Genomic DNA, 12,878 nt, shown 5'->3' with positions numbered 1-12,878 from the left:
TACTGAAGGAGGAGTAATAAATTCTAAGAATGCTTACAACCTGGCCTGTTCTCTAAAGGAACAACCATCATTTGTCTAACAGTGTACATCATACTTACTCTAACTCCTTTTTCTACTAAGAGCACAAGCATACCCAGGAGACAGCACCTCTCCCAGTATTCTTAGCGGCAGCATATGTGTTTGCAGGTGGCATCCATGCTGAAAAGATGGCTTGTGTCTCTACATTCATACTGTTTACACCTCTATAATCTGAACTCCAAGAAAACAAATCTAATAAATGGCAACAAAAGAAGAAATGTTTTCTTTCCTACCTTCAAAGCACATGCAGAAGAGTAAAATACATTTTAAAGCCATTTCGTTTTCCTCAAATAAAACACATTTTATATTTTTTAAAATATAACATTTTAATAATTTAAATATATTTGATATTTTTAAAGCTAAACCATATCTGTGAGAATAACTAAAAGTTATTAATGAGTTATCAGTGGGATAACTTATTAATTTAAAGCTTTACTTGTAAAGCTTAACTTTTTTCTGAGAAAAGATGAATAAGTCAGGCACTAGCGGCTCATGCCTATAATCCTAGCTACTTCAGAGGCTGAGATCTGAGGATCGTGGTTCAAATCTAGCCTATTCAGAAAAGTCCATGTGACATTTGTTACCAATTGAAAACCAAAAAAGCCAGAAGTAAAGCTATGGCTCAAGTAGTAAATCACTAACCCTGAACACAAAAAGCTCAGACATGGCGTCTGGGTTCAAGTTCATCACACAACAGCAGTACTGGCAAAACAAACAACCAATAGAAGGAAAAAGGAAACCAAAAAGAAAGACAATGGAGAAAATAATAAAGATGACAAGGAATAATGGAATGGAATACATGACAATACGAGGGAAGAAAATTGAGCATTTATGGATGTCACTTGATTGACATTCAATCAACTTGTGTACCATTAAAGTTGTCTGAGAATTTTAGCCTATCAGTAATTCCAGGTTTTATTATTCTTATTGCCAGAGTGTTATGTTTTGTCCTTCACAGTGAATGTCTCCAGAATTTAAATCTTTTACAATCACAACCCAGCTCAGAATAGTCACTGGGGAGATAAGGAGCCCTCTAGAATCTCTAAACAGTGAGAACTTCAGAATATCCCATACACACAATTTCATTTCTTGGTTTAAATTGTGGAAAACCCTAAATATCCCATCAAAAACAGGGGAACTAAAAATCACTGAGCTTAGGGCTATTTATGGCACTATTGAATTATTTGTGCACAAGCTTCATCGCTGGGCTTCTGGCTCTATGTCAGGATCTGTTTTAACAAAGGATTGTGAATTCTTCACCAAAATCACTCCTGCATTGCCAAGGCTCACTCGAAATGTTCATAAACCTATAGCTCTTTTCTCACAGCCAACAACAATAACAACAACAACAACAACAACAACAAAACATAGACCTGGAATAGAAAGTAGGAATCCAAGATGATAGGAACAGAGATTAACGTAAAGGAGAGGAAGAAAGAAGAGGTATTGCTTTGGTAGGGGTCTGGCTCTCCGTCCACTATCTGACTGTCCAGCTTTTTGCCAGGATTATAATGCTATCTTACTTCGTCTTTGTCCTAGAATATGTAAAGACATCATCAAGAAGGCCCATGCACAATGGGTACCAGAGCCAAATGTTTATTGTCAAGTAGAAAGCATTGTATTTATTATTCCCACAACAGATCTATGTCTTTGGATCATCTTCATACCAAACACACACTTGATTTTCATTCTGAAAGATACTTTCTGTGGTTTTGATGATAAAGTAGTGCATCAGCTTCCACGTATATGGAAATGAAAGAAATAGCACAAACTTTCTCTATCCCAGGGGGGTTTAAGACACATTAAGACTCCATCATTAAGTGAATATATGAATGGAAATAGTCTTGAAATGGTGACAGTATTTTTTTAAATATGCACCATTGAGCAACTTATTCAACAAACAAGCGTAGATACTGGGACCTTGCGAAGGTGCATAATAGCTAACCAGCACTAAGTGGGCAGGGGAGTGAGGCCTTTATGCAGGAATGCTACTTTAAAGATTTGCTCTCCAAACAGAAATTTTGTATGGAGAAAAGAGACCTTGTCTCTGAATATTTCCTTTCCTCTGGCGTCTGCAAAAAAAAAAAAAAAAAAAAATCTTAGTACAAATATGGACCAAGACTGAGAACATGTAGGAAGTATACCTGCCTTAGCCTGGGAATGCCTTAAATCACTTAGAAAGTTCTGGCTCCATGTTGTGGGTAACTAGAACCTACCATCTTCAGAGGTATTTCCACTAGATAACAACTTTATCAAGTTGCCATACCCAGAAGCTTGAATATAGGAGAAGAGCATGAATTTCAGAAATCCATGATTCACCTTGTTAAATTCATGTCGAGGAAACAAACGAAAGGGAGCCTGACTCACCTTTGAAGAGTGGAGATGTCTGCCTGTGCCCTTTCACCTTGGTAAGCCTGGGAAAGTTTAGGGTCTGAAGAGGACGGTTAGAACAAGTAACTATCTCAAACTTTGGGAAGGAAATCTCCAGGGAACCAATTATGTTTTGTTTTTGAGGTTTCTTTTTCTTTGCCCTCCCCTTTCCACCTGGATACTTCTGCACCTAGAACCCTAATCTACCCTTCAACTTTGCAAACAGAATTTGGCTTTCTTTGTCCCTGGGGAACAAGAAGGAGCTCATCCAACTTTTAATTTCTCAAGAGAACTGTGTCTGCTCTTCAGCCATTCCCTTTTGAATGGTAAGCACATTTGCCTTTGTTGATAAGGAATCTAGTTGCAACTGACCTTCCATTCCTTTGTCATTCCATTTTCGAGCAATGGCGGCTGGCCCAGGCCACCTAGGATACTCTGTGTGTGTGATTTCAAGTGAGCATGATGAGGTGCAGACTTGCACCCCCTTCCCCAGTGAGGCAAGGCTAAGTGGCTGTCCATCAACAGAATTCAGCCATCCCACCCTAGATGTCCTTGGGAATTTTGCCTTTCCTTTTCTTTTAAGAACAGGATTTTGGTCTGGCTTGTTACTTAGAAAGCTGAGTTCATTCGATTTTTAGTAAAAGTACAACTACCTCCTGTGCACCGAAGGAACTCTAGTGAGCATGGCCAGGCTTCAACTGTGAAAATATGTAGACCTAGAATATACTCCTCTCACCCCTTCCCCAAAATGAGTGTGCATTTTCTCACAGTGTATACTGTTCCTGATAACTAAGATTACTGTAAATATCATGATTAGCATGAACAATAAAGAGAAAGGAGTAGCAAAATGTAGGAATTGTAAGCATATATTGTTTAGTGGGAAAAAAAATCCTAATACGCAGACTAAGACACTTAAAAATATAAAGCACTTAAAGACATTCCTAATCATATTTAAAAATACATTACAGGAGTTGTCAAAAAGGCAAGTAAAGAGCTAGAGATCAAAAGATTTAATTTCAATCAACAAATTATTCAAACACTGGGAATTTAATCAGCTTGCCAAGGCACCGAGATTCCAATTCCCATGTGATCAATGTACATATCCTTGTTCTCGAGGAGTTTACAGTCTTGGAGGATGTATTAATAGACAAACGAGGAAAAACAAATGCCTGGAAAGTAAAGTGGGCTCTGTTAGGGGGCAGCTACCAGTGAGAGGTGGAAGGTCCAACGGGGAGGGTGAATGAGGATGAATGTGATTAAAATAGAACAATGAAACCGGATGCATGGGTCTTAAGAAGATAATTGGAGAAGATAATTGGGAGAACTAAGGAGAGGAAAGAAGGGGTGTTTCATTGGGGTACTCTACACAATAAAATAAAACTTGTATAACCAGTAGATAATAATAAAAAAAATCTTAAAAAACAACAACAACAGCCCCTATAATGTGAAGTTCCAGCTATATGAAAATAGGATCTGCTTTGTTAGGAAACATCTTAGCGGAAAGAACACGTCCATCTCCTTGCTGTGGGGAGTGGCTTTCCTTGGAATGTTGGTGGGAAGGGGAAATTCTTTGAAGCTACCATTTTCTGGTGAATTTCCCCAGCGCTCTTGGTAAGGCACCTGTCACATCCTTGTTGCTCAAGCTGTAGATTAAGGGATTGAGCATGGGGGAGTCACCATGGCAGAGAAGAGGGCCACCATCTTCTCCTGCTCTCACCCAGGTAGATGAACAGGATCGTCCTGAAGCCCGGGGAAACCACAGCCAGGTGGGAGGCGCAGGGGGTGAAGCTTTCCTGCATTCCCAGGAAGACCCAATGCGTAAAATGGCAGCCACGATCTGAGCCTACGAGGGCAGCACCAGGAAGTGGGAGAGCCAGCATCACCATGGCATCTGGAGAATGAGCATTGTCCGCAGCAACTAGTTGGTGAGACCTGCTCCACGCCTGACGAGCGCATAATGGAGCAGGTGGCACACGGCCAGAGAGCGGTGGTAGGCCAAGGCCGTAGGAAGCACTCCGTGCTGCCCGGTGGGAAGATTGTATTAGAATGCCTAGACAGTTGAGTTGTAAAGGATAAACGGAACTGGACCCGTTTCCTAAGCGTGGCATTTTCATCCCGTTCTTGGCTGGATCACCATTTTCCCCTACATATCACCTTGGGATCCAGAAATGACATGGCAGTTGTGAACACATTTGCAATCATTTTTCCTTGTAACCTCTGGATTCTAGGACTTGGCAAATTGGTGCTCGGTGTTCGAGGTGTATAGTGGGAAAGTTATGGTTTCAGAATTTAAAGCTGCAAAGACATCAAAAGTTATGTTTCAGGGTCAGTAAAAATTTTAAAAAGGAAAGGAAAAATCATCCTCGGTAGCAAGATTCTTCACAATTGTCTCCATGTGGGTAAGAAGACAAGAGCAAATAATCCCATGTTATGTCTTTCTTCCTTTAGAAGACTAGGAAAGGACAAGTTAACAGCGCGCAGGTCTATTTAAAAACAAACCACAAGACACATTGACCATCTTCTCTCATGGATGTAAAAGCTCAGATGCCTGGCACAAATATTAGCTGATTAGCTAAGAGATCATGGGAATCTACTTGCACATTCTCACTGATTCTATTTTATATGTGTCCTAAAAATAATGATAGGGAGGGCTTAGAGACATGAGTGAGACAGGAAAGAATTAATCAAAAGTAACTCAATGTTATAAGTTGACTGTCTCGTTCCATTAACTCCCTTTACTTTTTCTTTTCTAGGAGCAGCACTTTTTAATTTTATTGTAAAAGTGATGTACAGAAGGGTTACAGCTACATAAATCATGTAATGAGTATATTTCTCTTTGAACAGTGTCAACCCTCCCTCATGTCTCCCAGTTTTTCCCTCCTGACCCTACCACCCCCCCAAGTTTTATAGTTCATTTCCAACATAGAATATCACTGTTGAATTGATTCACCCCCAGGCCCACCTGTTTCGTTGATTCCCCTTCCACTCCCCAAATCGAGACAAAGGGTACAAAGCTGAAAAACAGTGACAAAAAGGAATAAACCAAAGGAGAGAGAGAGAGAAAAACAAAAATAATCGCACACAGAACAATAAAAACTTCTTGTTTCCTTTTCTTAGAATTCATTTTGATGAGCATCATTTTATGTGATCATATGCACACAACTACAGGGCCTTTGTGGTCCTCTCCCCTTTGGTCTCACTGTCTAAATATTTAGAGTGTTGTGCAACTTTGTCTTTCACTGTCCATTGGGTTCACTTGTAGATTCATAGGCACGTTCGAGTTAATACAAAGGAGGGAACACTTGCAGCCAACTATTCTATTTGCTTCTTTGTTTGAGTTTGTGTTTTGAAACAGTCATGCTGTGTAGCTGAGGCTGTCCTCAAACTCCCTGTCCTTCTGCATTACCTTCCTGCAGGCTGGAATTACAGTGCCATCCTCCCTGGCTCCTTTGCTCATATTCTTACTCAAATATTTAAGTGTTTCACTCCATTGAAGGATTTCTTCACTGGCTTCTGTCCTATTTTCTTTGACCATGACTCACTCAATCGGAAGATGATACTATAGTCTTCTGGATACTATCCCCATATTTCCAAATTCAAGAGTCTTATATTATGAAATGCCCTTTGGAATGCTTAGAAATCATTCTTTTGCTTCTCATTCAAATCACAGTGCCTTCCAAAAGTCCCATGGACTGAAAAGAGCTCACTCACAATTTGTCACATACTCTGGCTCTCCACTCTGAAACTGGATGCAGAAAGCGGTTCCAACCATAGATATTACCTACTTGCCCCTCCCAGCCAGGGAAAGACTTGAGTATCTACGATGAGAATCTAACTTGTACTGGGCACGTTCGTGAGAGTGAGATTGCCTTACCACGGAACAAGAAAATGCTACAATATTTGATCAGGCAGCAGACAAAAAGCCTATGGAAGTTGTATATAAATCCATCTGTGAATGAATTCAGCTTAATAAGCCAATTCCTCCCTGATATAATTTATATAAGGTAGAGAAATGAGAGGCAAGTCTTTAATTCTTTAGACTTCAGAATTTCAAGAGATTAGCCAGTCACATTGTAATTTTTTTTTTTATCAGAAAGAGGAAATCAGCCTGGCAATGATGGATCACTCCTATAACTCTAGCTACAATAGCTCGGTGCAATGGCACACACCTGCCACCCTATGCCACATGAGAGGTTGAGATTGGGAGGGTAATGATGGCAGAGTCAGGCAAAAAAGTGTCACAACATTTTATCCCCAAGGAGGGAAGCTGGATGCCGTGGCTTCTGCTTATGATTTCAATGACAGGAAACCTAGAGTAAGTAGGATCATAGCTTTAATGTGTGTCCAGGCAGGAAGGAAGACCTGCCCTTAACATAACCAGTGGAAAACAGGTCTGTAGGTGTCGTTCAGCAGAATCCAAATGCAAAGCCCTGAGTTCAAACCCTCTTTACTACTCCAAAGAAGGAAAGAGCACATCTACCCTTTTTTTTTTTTTTTTTTTTGCCAGTCCTAAGCCGTGAACTCAGGGCCTGAGCACTGTCCCTGGCTTCTTTTTTGCTCAAGGCTAGCACTCTGCCACTTGAGCCACAGCGCCACTTCTGGCCATTTTCTGTATATGTGGTGCTGAGGAATCGAACCCAGGGCCTCATGTATAGGAGGCAAGCACTCTTGCCACTAGGCCATATTCCCAGCCCACATCTACCCTTTTAACCCTAATGAAAAAGGAAAAAAGCAAGAGTTAACAGAATCACTTGTAGACACTGCAGATTGCAAATGGAAAAACAAGTAAGAGACGTGTCAGAATCTGGGACCCATCAATGGAACTTGACCATTAGCAGATATTGTTTCGTAAACTATCTCTGAGAAATGAATAAGTGTACTTTCTGGTTCTTCTGTTACCTAGGAAATAAGTCACATTAGGACCTGGGAATGAACAGAGGAATGAACATGATAGTCCAGTGATAATTGTGCATGATGTTTGCTTCATGTATGTACATCAGGTACCAAATAAGAAACCTGATATTAATTTGTTGAAGTCTTGAGCATTTGACTTCTTCCTAATTAGAAGATTCTGGTGGCCATACCTGTAGTCCTACCTACTTAGGAGACTGAGATCTAAGGATCATGGTTCAGAGCCACGCTGGACAAATAAATTCATGAGCCCCTTATCTCCAGTTAACAAACAAAGAGATGGTAGACCACTAGCCATGGGTGAAAAAGTCAAATGAGTGTGAGGCCAACTCAAGCCTCCCTATACTCACAAAAAATAATAGCAAAAAGAAAGATGTTAATTATAGATAAGATAGGACAAATATCAACCATATGTCACTTTGACTTAGAATGCATATACTGCTTTGCCAATTAAGTTGCGTTTGCGCTAACTTCTATCACTTTCTTTCTTGATCTGTCTAAATAGACCATGCTGTCTTGTCTGTGTTAACTCTTTGGAGGATGAAAAGAAGGGAGGATAAAAGGGATAAGAAAATGCAGAGAGAGAGAGAGAGAAATTAGGAATGCGTATAGAGAAAAAGGACAAAAAGTAAAACAATACAAAAATACCTACAAGATTTTTTTAAAGATTTGTATGTAAATGATTTCCAAAAGTGAAATGACAATGTTATACATGACAGTAAAGCATTTCTATGCCACCTTTCCTTCCTAGATTTGTGATTCTAGCTTTTACTAATCATAACAACACAGGTATTCACAACAAAGCAAGCCACATGAAAACTTTAAGCTGTTCCCAGAGTATAATTAGGCTAAATTGCCTTCCCACCCATCCTTACACCCTCCTCCTATATATTTATGTCCATGTACATTCTACAGCAACTAATTCAGAAGTGACCTTCTGACCAGCGCCCCTAAAGATTGTGTGGACAGCACAAACCTAGCCTCTGCCTGATCAGAGCTGTTGCATCCTCTTGAGTTTCATCTCCTTCCTGGTAAAGGACTTACAAGATATTTTCCTACATTCTCTACCTCCTCTAAAGAAGCATGACAGACTCAAACCAATTCTCTCTTCAGAGTGATCCAGAAATACATCTTAGGGCAGGGAAGTCTGTTGAATCTTGTGGAAGGAGTCCAAGGTGAATGCTTGGTGTTTCTTCTCAGAATATACCTCAAAGAACTTGAGGTATGTTTGGCTGTCCAAATGTGTCTTCTTACAACAAGACTGAAGAATTGGCCTTTTATCACTTTCAAACCCAATGAAGGTCCAATTTCTATAGGAAGCTTAAGAATCTCAGTAAAAGCAGAAGTGTTTCGGAGAGCCTAGTTTTTGCACCGGGCAGACTCTGAACACATCTGACTCTATCGCTGGAAAAAGAGGACATCAGGGGCCCAGTTGGAGAGAAAACTTGGCCAAGATGTGGGATGTTGAAGAAGTAACTTCTTTTCCCTCCCAGATAAAAATCTCAGTAGCCAATTATTCTGTGTTTGTTAGGCTTTCTTCTGTTTGATTTTTTTTTTTTTTTTTTTTTTTTTTTTTGCCAGTCCTGGGCCTTGGACTCAGGGCCTGAGCACTGTCCCTGGCTTCTTCCCGCTCAAGGCTAGCACTCTGCCACTTGAGCCACAGCGCCGCTTCTGGCCGTTTTCTGTATATGTGGTGCTGGGGAATCGAACCTAGGGCCTCGTGTATCCGAGGCAGGCACTCTTGCCACTAGGCTATATCCCCAGCCCCTTCTGTTTGATTTTTAACTTTGTTTTTTTTACCTTTTTTTAACTTTATTTCCCAGCTTCATTCAGGAACTTCTGTCTAGGTCTCCCTTCATCTCATCTACATGGTGAAACCTTACAAGTGAGAAGTTAGTATTCCCTAAGCCTGGAAATAAAGAGAGATTCCAAAGTCCCCTCTCCCCAGGAAACACTCTCCTTAGTCTCTGTTGAACTTTCTCTTTGAGAAAGTCCTAACTTCAGGTGACCTCCAGGGACTTGTGATTTAAGATATTAAACCAACTGTGTCCAATCATCCATCAACCAGCAAGAGGATCTTTGAGCAATATTTCCTACAACACAACTCTTATTCTCTTCGTAAATGATGCAAATTATTTAATGGACATTTTTTCCTTTTCCAAATCACTATTGGAAGACTGCCTTTGAAGAACTGTAAAATTATTTAACTGTGTTTTAATCTAGAGATCTGTTTTCATAGTGTATTCTTCATATACTATAGAAATTGATTCAGGAAGCCTTCTTATGGGCTAAACTATCTAATAAAGATACACCTGTGTGAGAGTTGCATGTAAGAAGGCTATGACAAAAGTATAGCAAGCTATGCATCTACACTTAACATAATGTCTATGGCCCCTACCAGCCTGGCTTTTCCAGGAATCTGAAAATCTGACGTTAACTGTGGGCTTCCTATTTTATGTGCTTACACTTTTTTGAATTTGTTTCTTTTTCCCCAAAATTCCAGAGCGCTGCTACATTTTGAGTAATGGAGCTGCTCTTGAGAGGAGATTCTGTGATACACAAAAATGTTCTTTTCACATTGTGCATTTGCTATTTAGAAAAAGCCCAAGTCTCATAGCCAATAGCACCACTGTATATAAACAATCAATAAGTACATCCATAGCAGAGTAAAACTAGAACTTTGGTTGGTGTTTCTGTAGTCAATGCCATCACTTATTTGATATTATAGTAGACCACACACATACACACACACACACACACACACATACACACAATGTGTAATCATTTTGGATAACAATGCTCTCCTCATCTTACCTCAGAATACCAATCACAAAAATGCTGGCTGTAGCTCAACCACTGTGCATTACTGTGACAAAATCTTCAAATGTGAAAATGTATTTGACGCCAAATAGAACACCGTGCAAGTTGTCATAAATAAGCATCCCTAGTTCAATGAAAAAATCCAATAGATATGATGAATAAAAATAATTTAGAAAGCCCCAAATGAATAAAACAATGTTGCTGTATTTCAGTTACATATTCCCCTCAAATTATATAGGATTACATCTCAGTAAACTCATGGGAAGTTGAAAATGTCTTCAGTCAAAAATCCATTTAATTCACCTGACTTACTGAGTTTCACAGCTCAGCAGCACATTGAACCACTCAGAGTAAGAGCTTTTAAGGTACTCATCAAATGGCTAATTGGGTCTCAACTTCCTACATCAGTCCAGCAATTCATGGAGTATTATGGAACATATTACTAGCCTGGATGACAGCAAAACTCAATACTGGAAGTACAAATTCTAACTGATGGGCATAGATTGAGGAATATTGTTGGAAAAGACCTCAGGAGGTTGCAATGTATGATCGCAATTTGTTAAATGAAAATGGCTTTCTATTACTAGTTAAAGATAATTTGTTCTTCAGTCATGGAGTTTGAACTCAGGGCCTAAGTACTGTCCCTGAGGCCTTTTGCTCAAGGCTAGTGCTCTACCACTTGAGCCACAGTACCACTTCCTTTTTTGAATGGTTACTTGGAGATAAGAGTCTCACTGGCACTTTTCTGCCTGGACTGGCATTGAACCATGATCCTCAGACCTCAGGCTCCTGAGTAGCTAGGATTATAGGCATGAGCTACTGGTGCCCAGCAAAGATATAATTTTTTTTAAAGAAGAACAAAAGAGAAATATTGTGAAAGTAGGAAAATGTGGGTTGAACCATCATCACAAGACAGACCATCTTTGGATTCCAGCTATAGAAAACTAAGTAACAGTGGAAAGTTCAAGGACAATAGGGTTTAACTGTTCTGAAAGTGCTGTGGTAACGTAAAAACACACCTATATCTCTCACCCCAAGCAACCACTCAGCCTCCTAAAGACACTCCTGGTTGCCGGTAATATGGCTTACATCTTTCATGTCTGAGCTAGGTGGAGAACACAGAGGCAGAACTCCATCTTCCAAATGATGTTCACAAGTCACCAAATTGCCAGTTTTGACGTTAATCCAGGCAATTGTTCATAGAGTTTCTGCCAAGCCCCCTTCACCTCCTTATTCCTTAGATTATAAATCATGAGGTTCAACATGGCCATCAAAATGGCATAGAAGAGAGAGATCAACTTCTCCTGAAGGACAGAAGGACTGGAACGGGGCTGGATGTAAGTGAAAATGGCCATTCCATAGCACAAGACAACCACCGTGAGGTGAGAGGCACAGGTGTGGAAGGCTTTCCGCCTGCCCTCTGTGGACTGGATCTTCAGGATGGTGGAGATGATCCGGATGTAGGACAACAGGACCAGGAAGAAAGGTGTCATCAGAAGGACGATGCTGGAAACCATGATGGCAACCTCGTTGGAAGAAGTATCCACACAGGCCAGCCTGACCACAGCTAGGAGTTCACAGGAGATGTGATCAATATACTTGTTTGTGCACATGGGAAGCTGGAAAGTGATGGCTGTCTGCATGAGAGAGTTGATGGAGCCGCTGACCCAGGACGAGATGGCCAGCCTTGTGCACAGTCCTGCGTGCATGGTGGCAGAGTACCTCAGGGGGTCACACACGGCCACATAGCGGTCATAAGCCATCACTGCCAGGAGAACAAACTCTATGCCACCCAAGGCCAGAGAGAAAAACAGCTGGGCTGCACAGCTCAGGAATGGGATCACCTTGTGCTCTGCAAGGAAATGGGCCAGCAGCTGAGGGACTATGCTGGTGGCATAGGACACATCCACCAGGGAGAGGTTGCTGAGGAAGAAGTACATGGGCGTGTGCAGGCGGCTGTCCAGTCTGATCAGGAGGGCAATGAGAACATTCCCCAGCACCGTCACCATGTACATGGCCAAGAACAGGACGAAGAGGGAGACTTGAGTGTCCCGGTCCCGGAGAGGCCCAGGAGGATGAACCCACTCACCCATGTCTCATTACCTGCTTCCATTCAAAAACTCTGAGGACTGTTAATCTGCAGAGAAAGTCAGAAGAAGAAAAAAAAACAGAAGAAATTGAATAAACAAAGAGTAATTTTTTAAGAATAAACACTCTCACAGGCCTCCCAGTCCTATGTTCAGTTTTAAATCAACCATCAGTCTAAGATCCTCCCATGCTTTTCATCTTCTCGTTCATGAGCGACAGGCTAGTGCCCTATGTCATAAGCACACCATGTGATTCTTGGAGTCAAGTTCAGGGTCAGCGACAGCTTGAAGCTAACACTGGAAGTTATAACCCTTCTACAGCTTCTCAGTCACCTTATACCTGGTCAAGAAGAAAACAGTAGTGATGATGGTAGGCAAAATGACAAACGATGGGAAGACAGGGAATGGAAAGTTGAAAACCTATCTCAACTAGGTCAACTAGATGCAATACATGAGTCAAAAAGAAGGATTATGAAGATCAGGTGTTTGTGGAAAGATCAACAGCAAACATAGTTTTGAAACTTGAGTTTAGTTAGCAAGTATGCGTTTTCTGTTTTAAGGATAAGCTATTGTGTAGAATACAGGCTCCCATTCAATATCTCATAATTTAAA

General features: G+C 40.8%; 1 pseudogene; it reads right to left on the bottom strand.

Annotated features, from left to right (window-relative positions):
- Positions 1-11,336: 11,336 nt before the first annotated feature.
- Positions 11,337-12,292, bottom strand: LOC125345687 (annotated as a pseudogene).
- Between the last annotated feature and the right edge of the window lie 586 nt (positions 12,293-12,878).

The sequence above is a fragment of the Perognathus longimembris genome, chromosome 2 (assembly GCF_023159225.1).
Source record: "Perognathus longimembris pacificus isolate PPM17 chromosome 2, ASM2315922v1, whole genome shotgun sequence".
NCBI classification, from domain to species: Eukaryota; Metazoa; Chordata; class Mammalia; order Rodentia; family Heteromyidae; genus Perognathus; species Perognathus longimembris.
The sequence above is the reverse complement of the archived record's forward strand: the minus strand, read 5'-3'. Positions and strand labels throughout refer to the sequence as shown.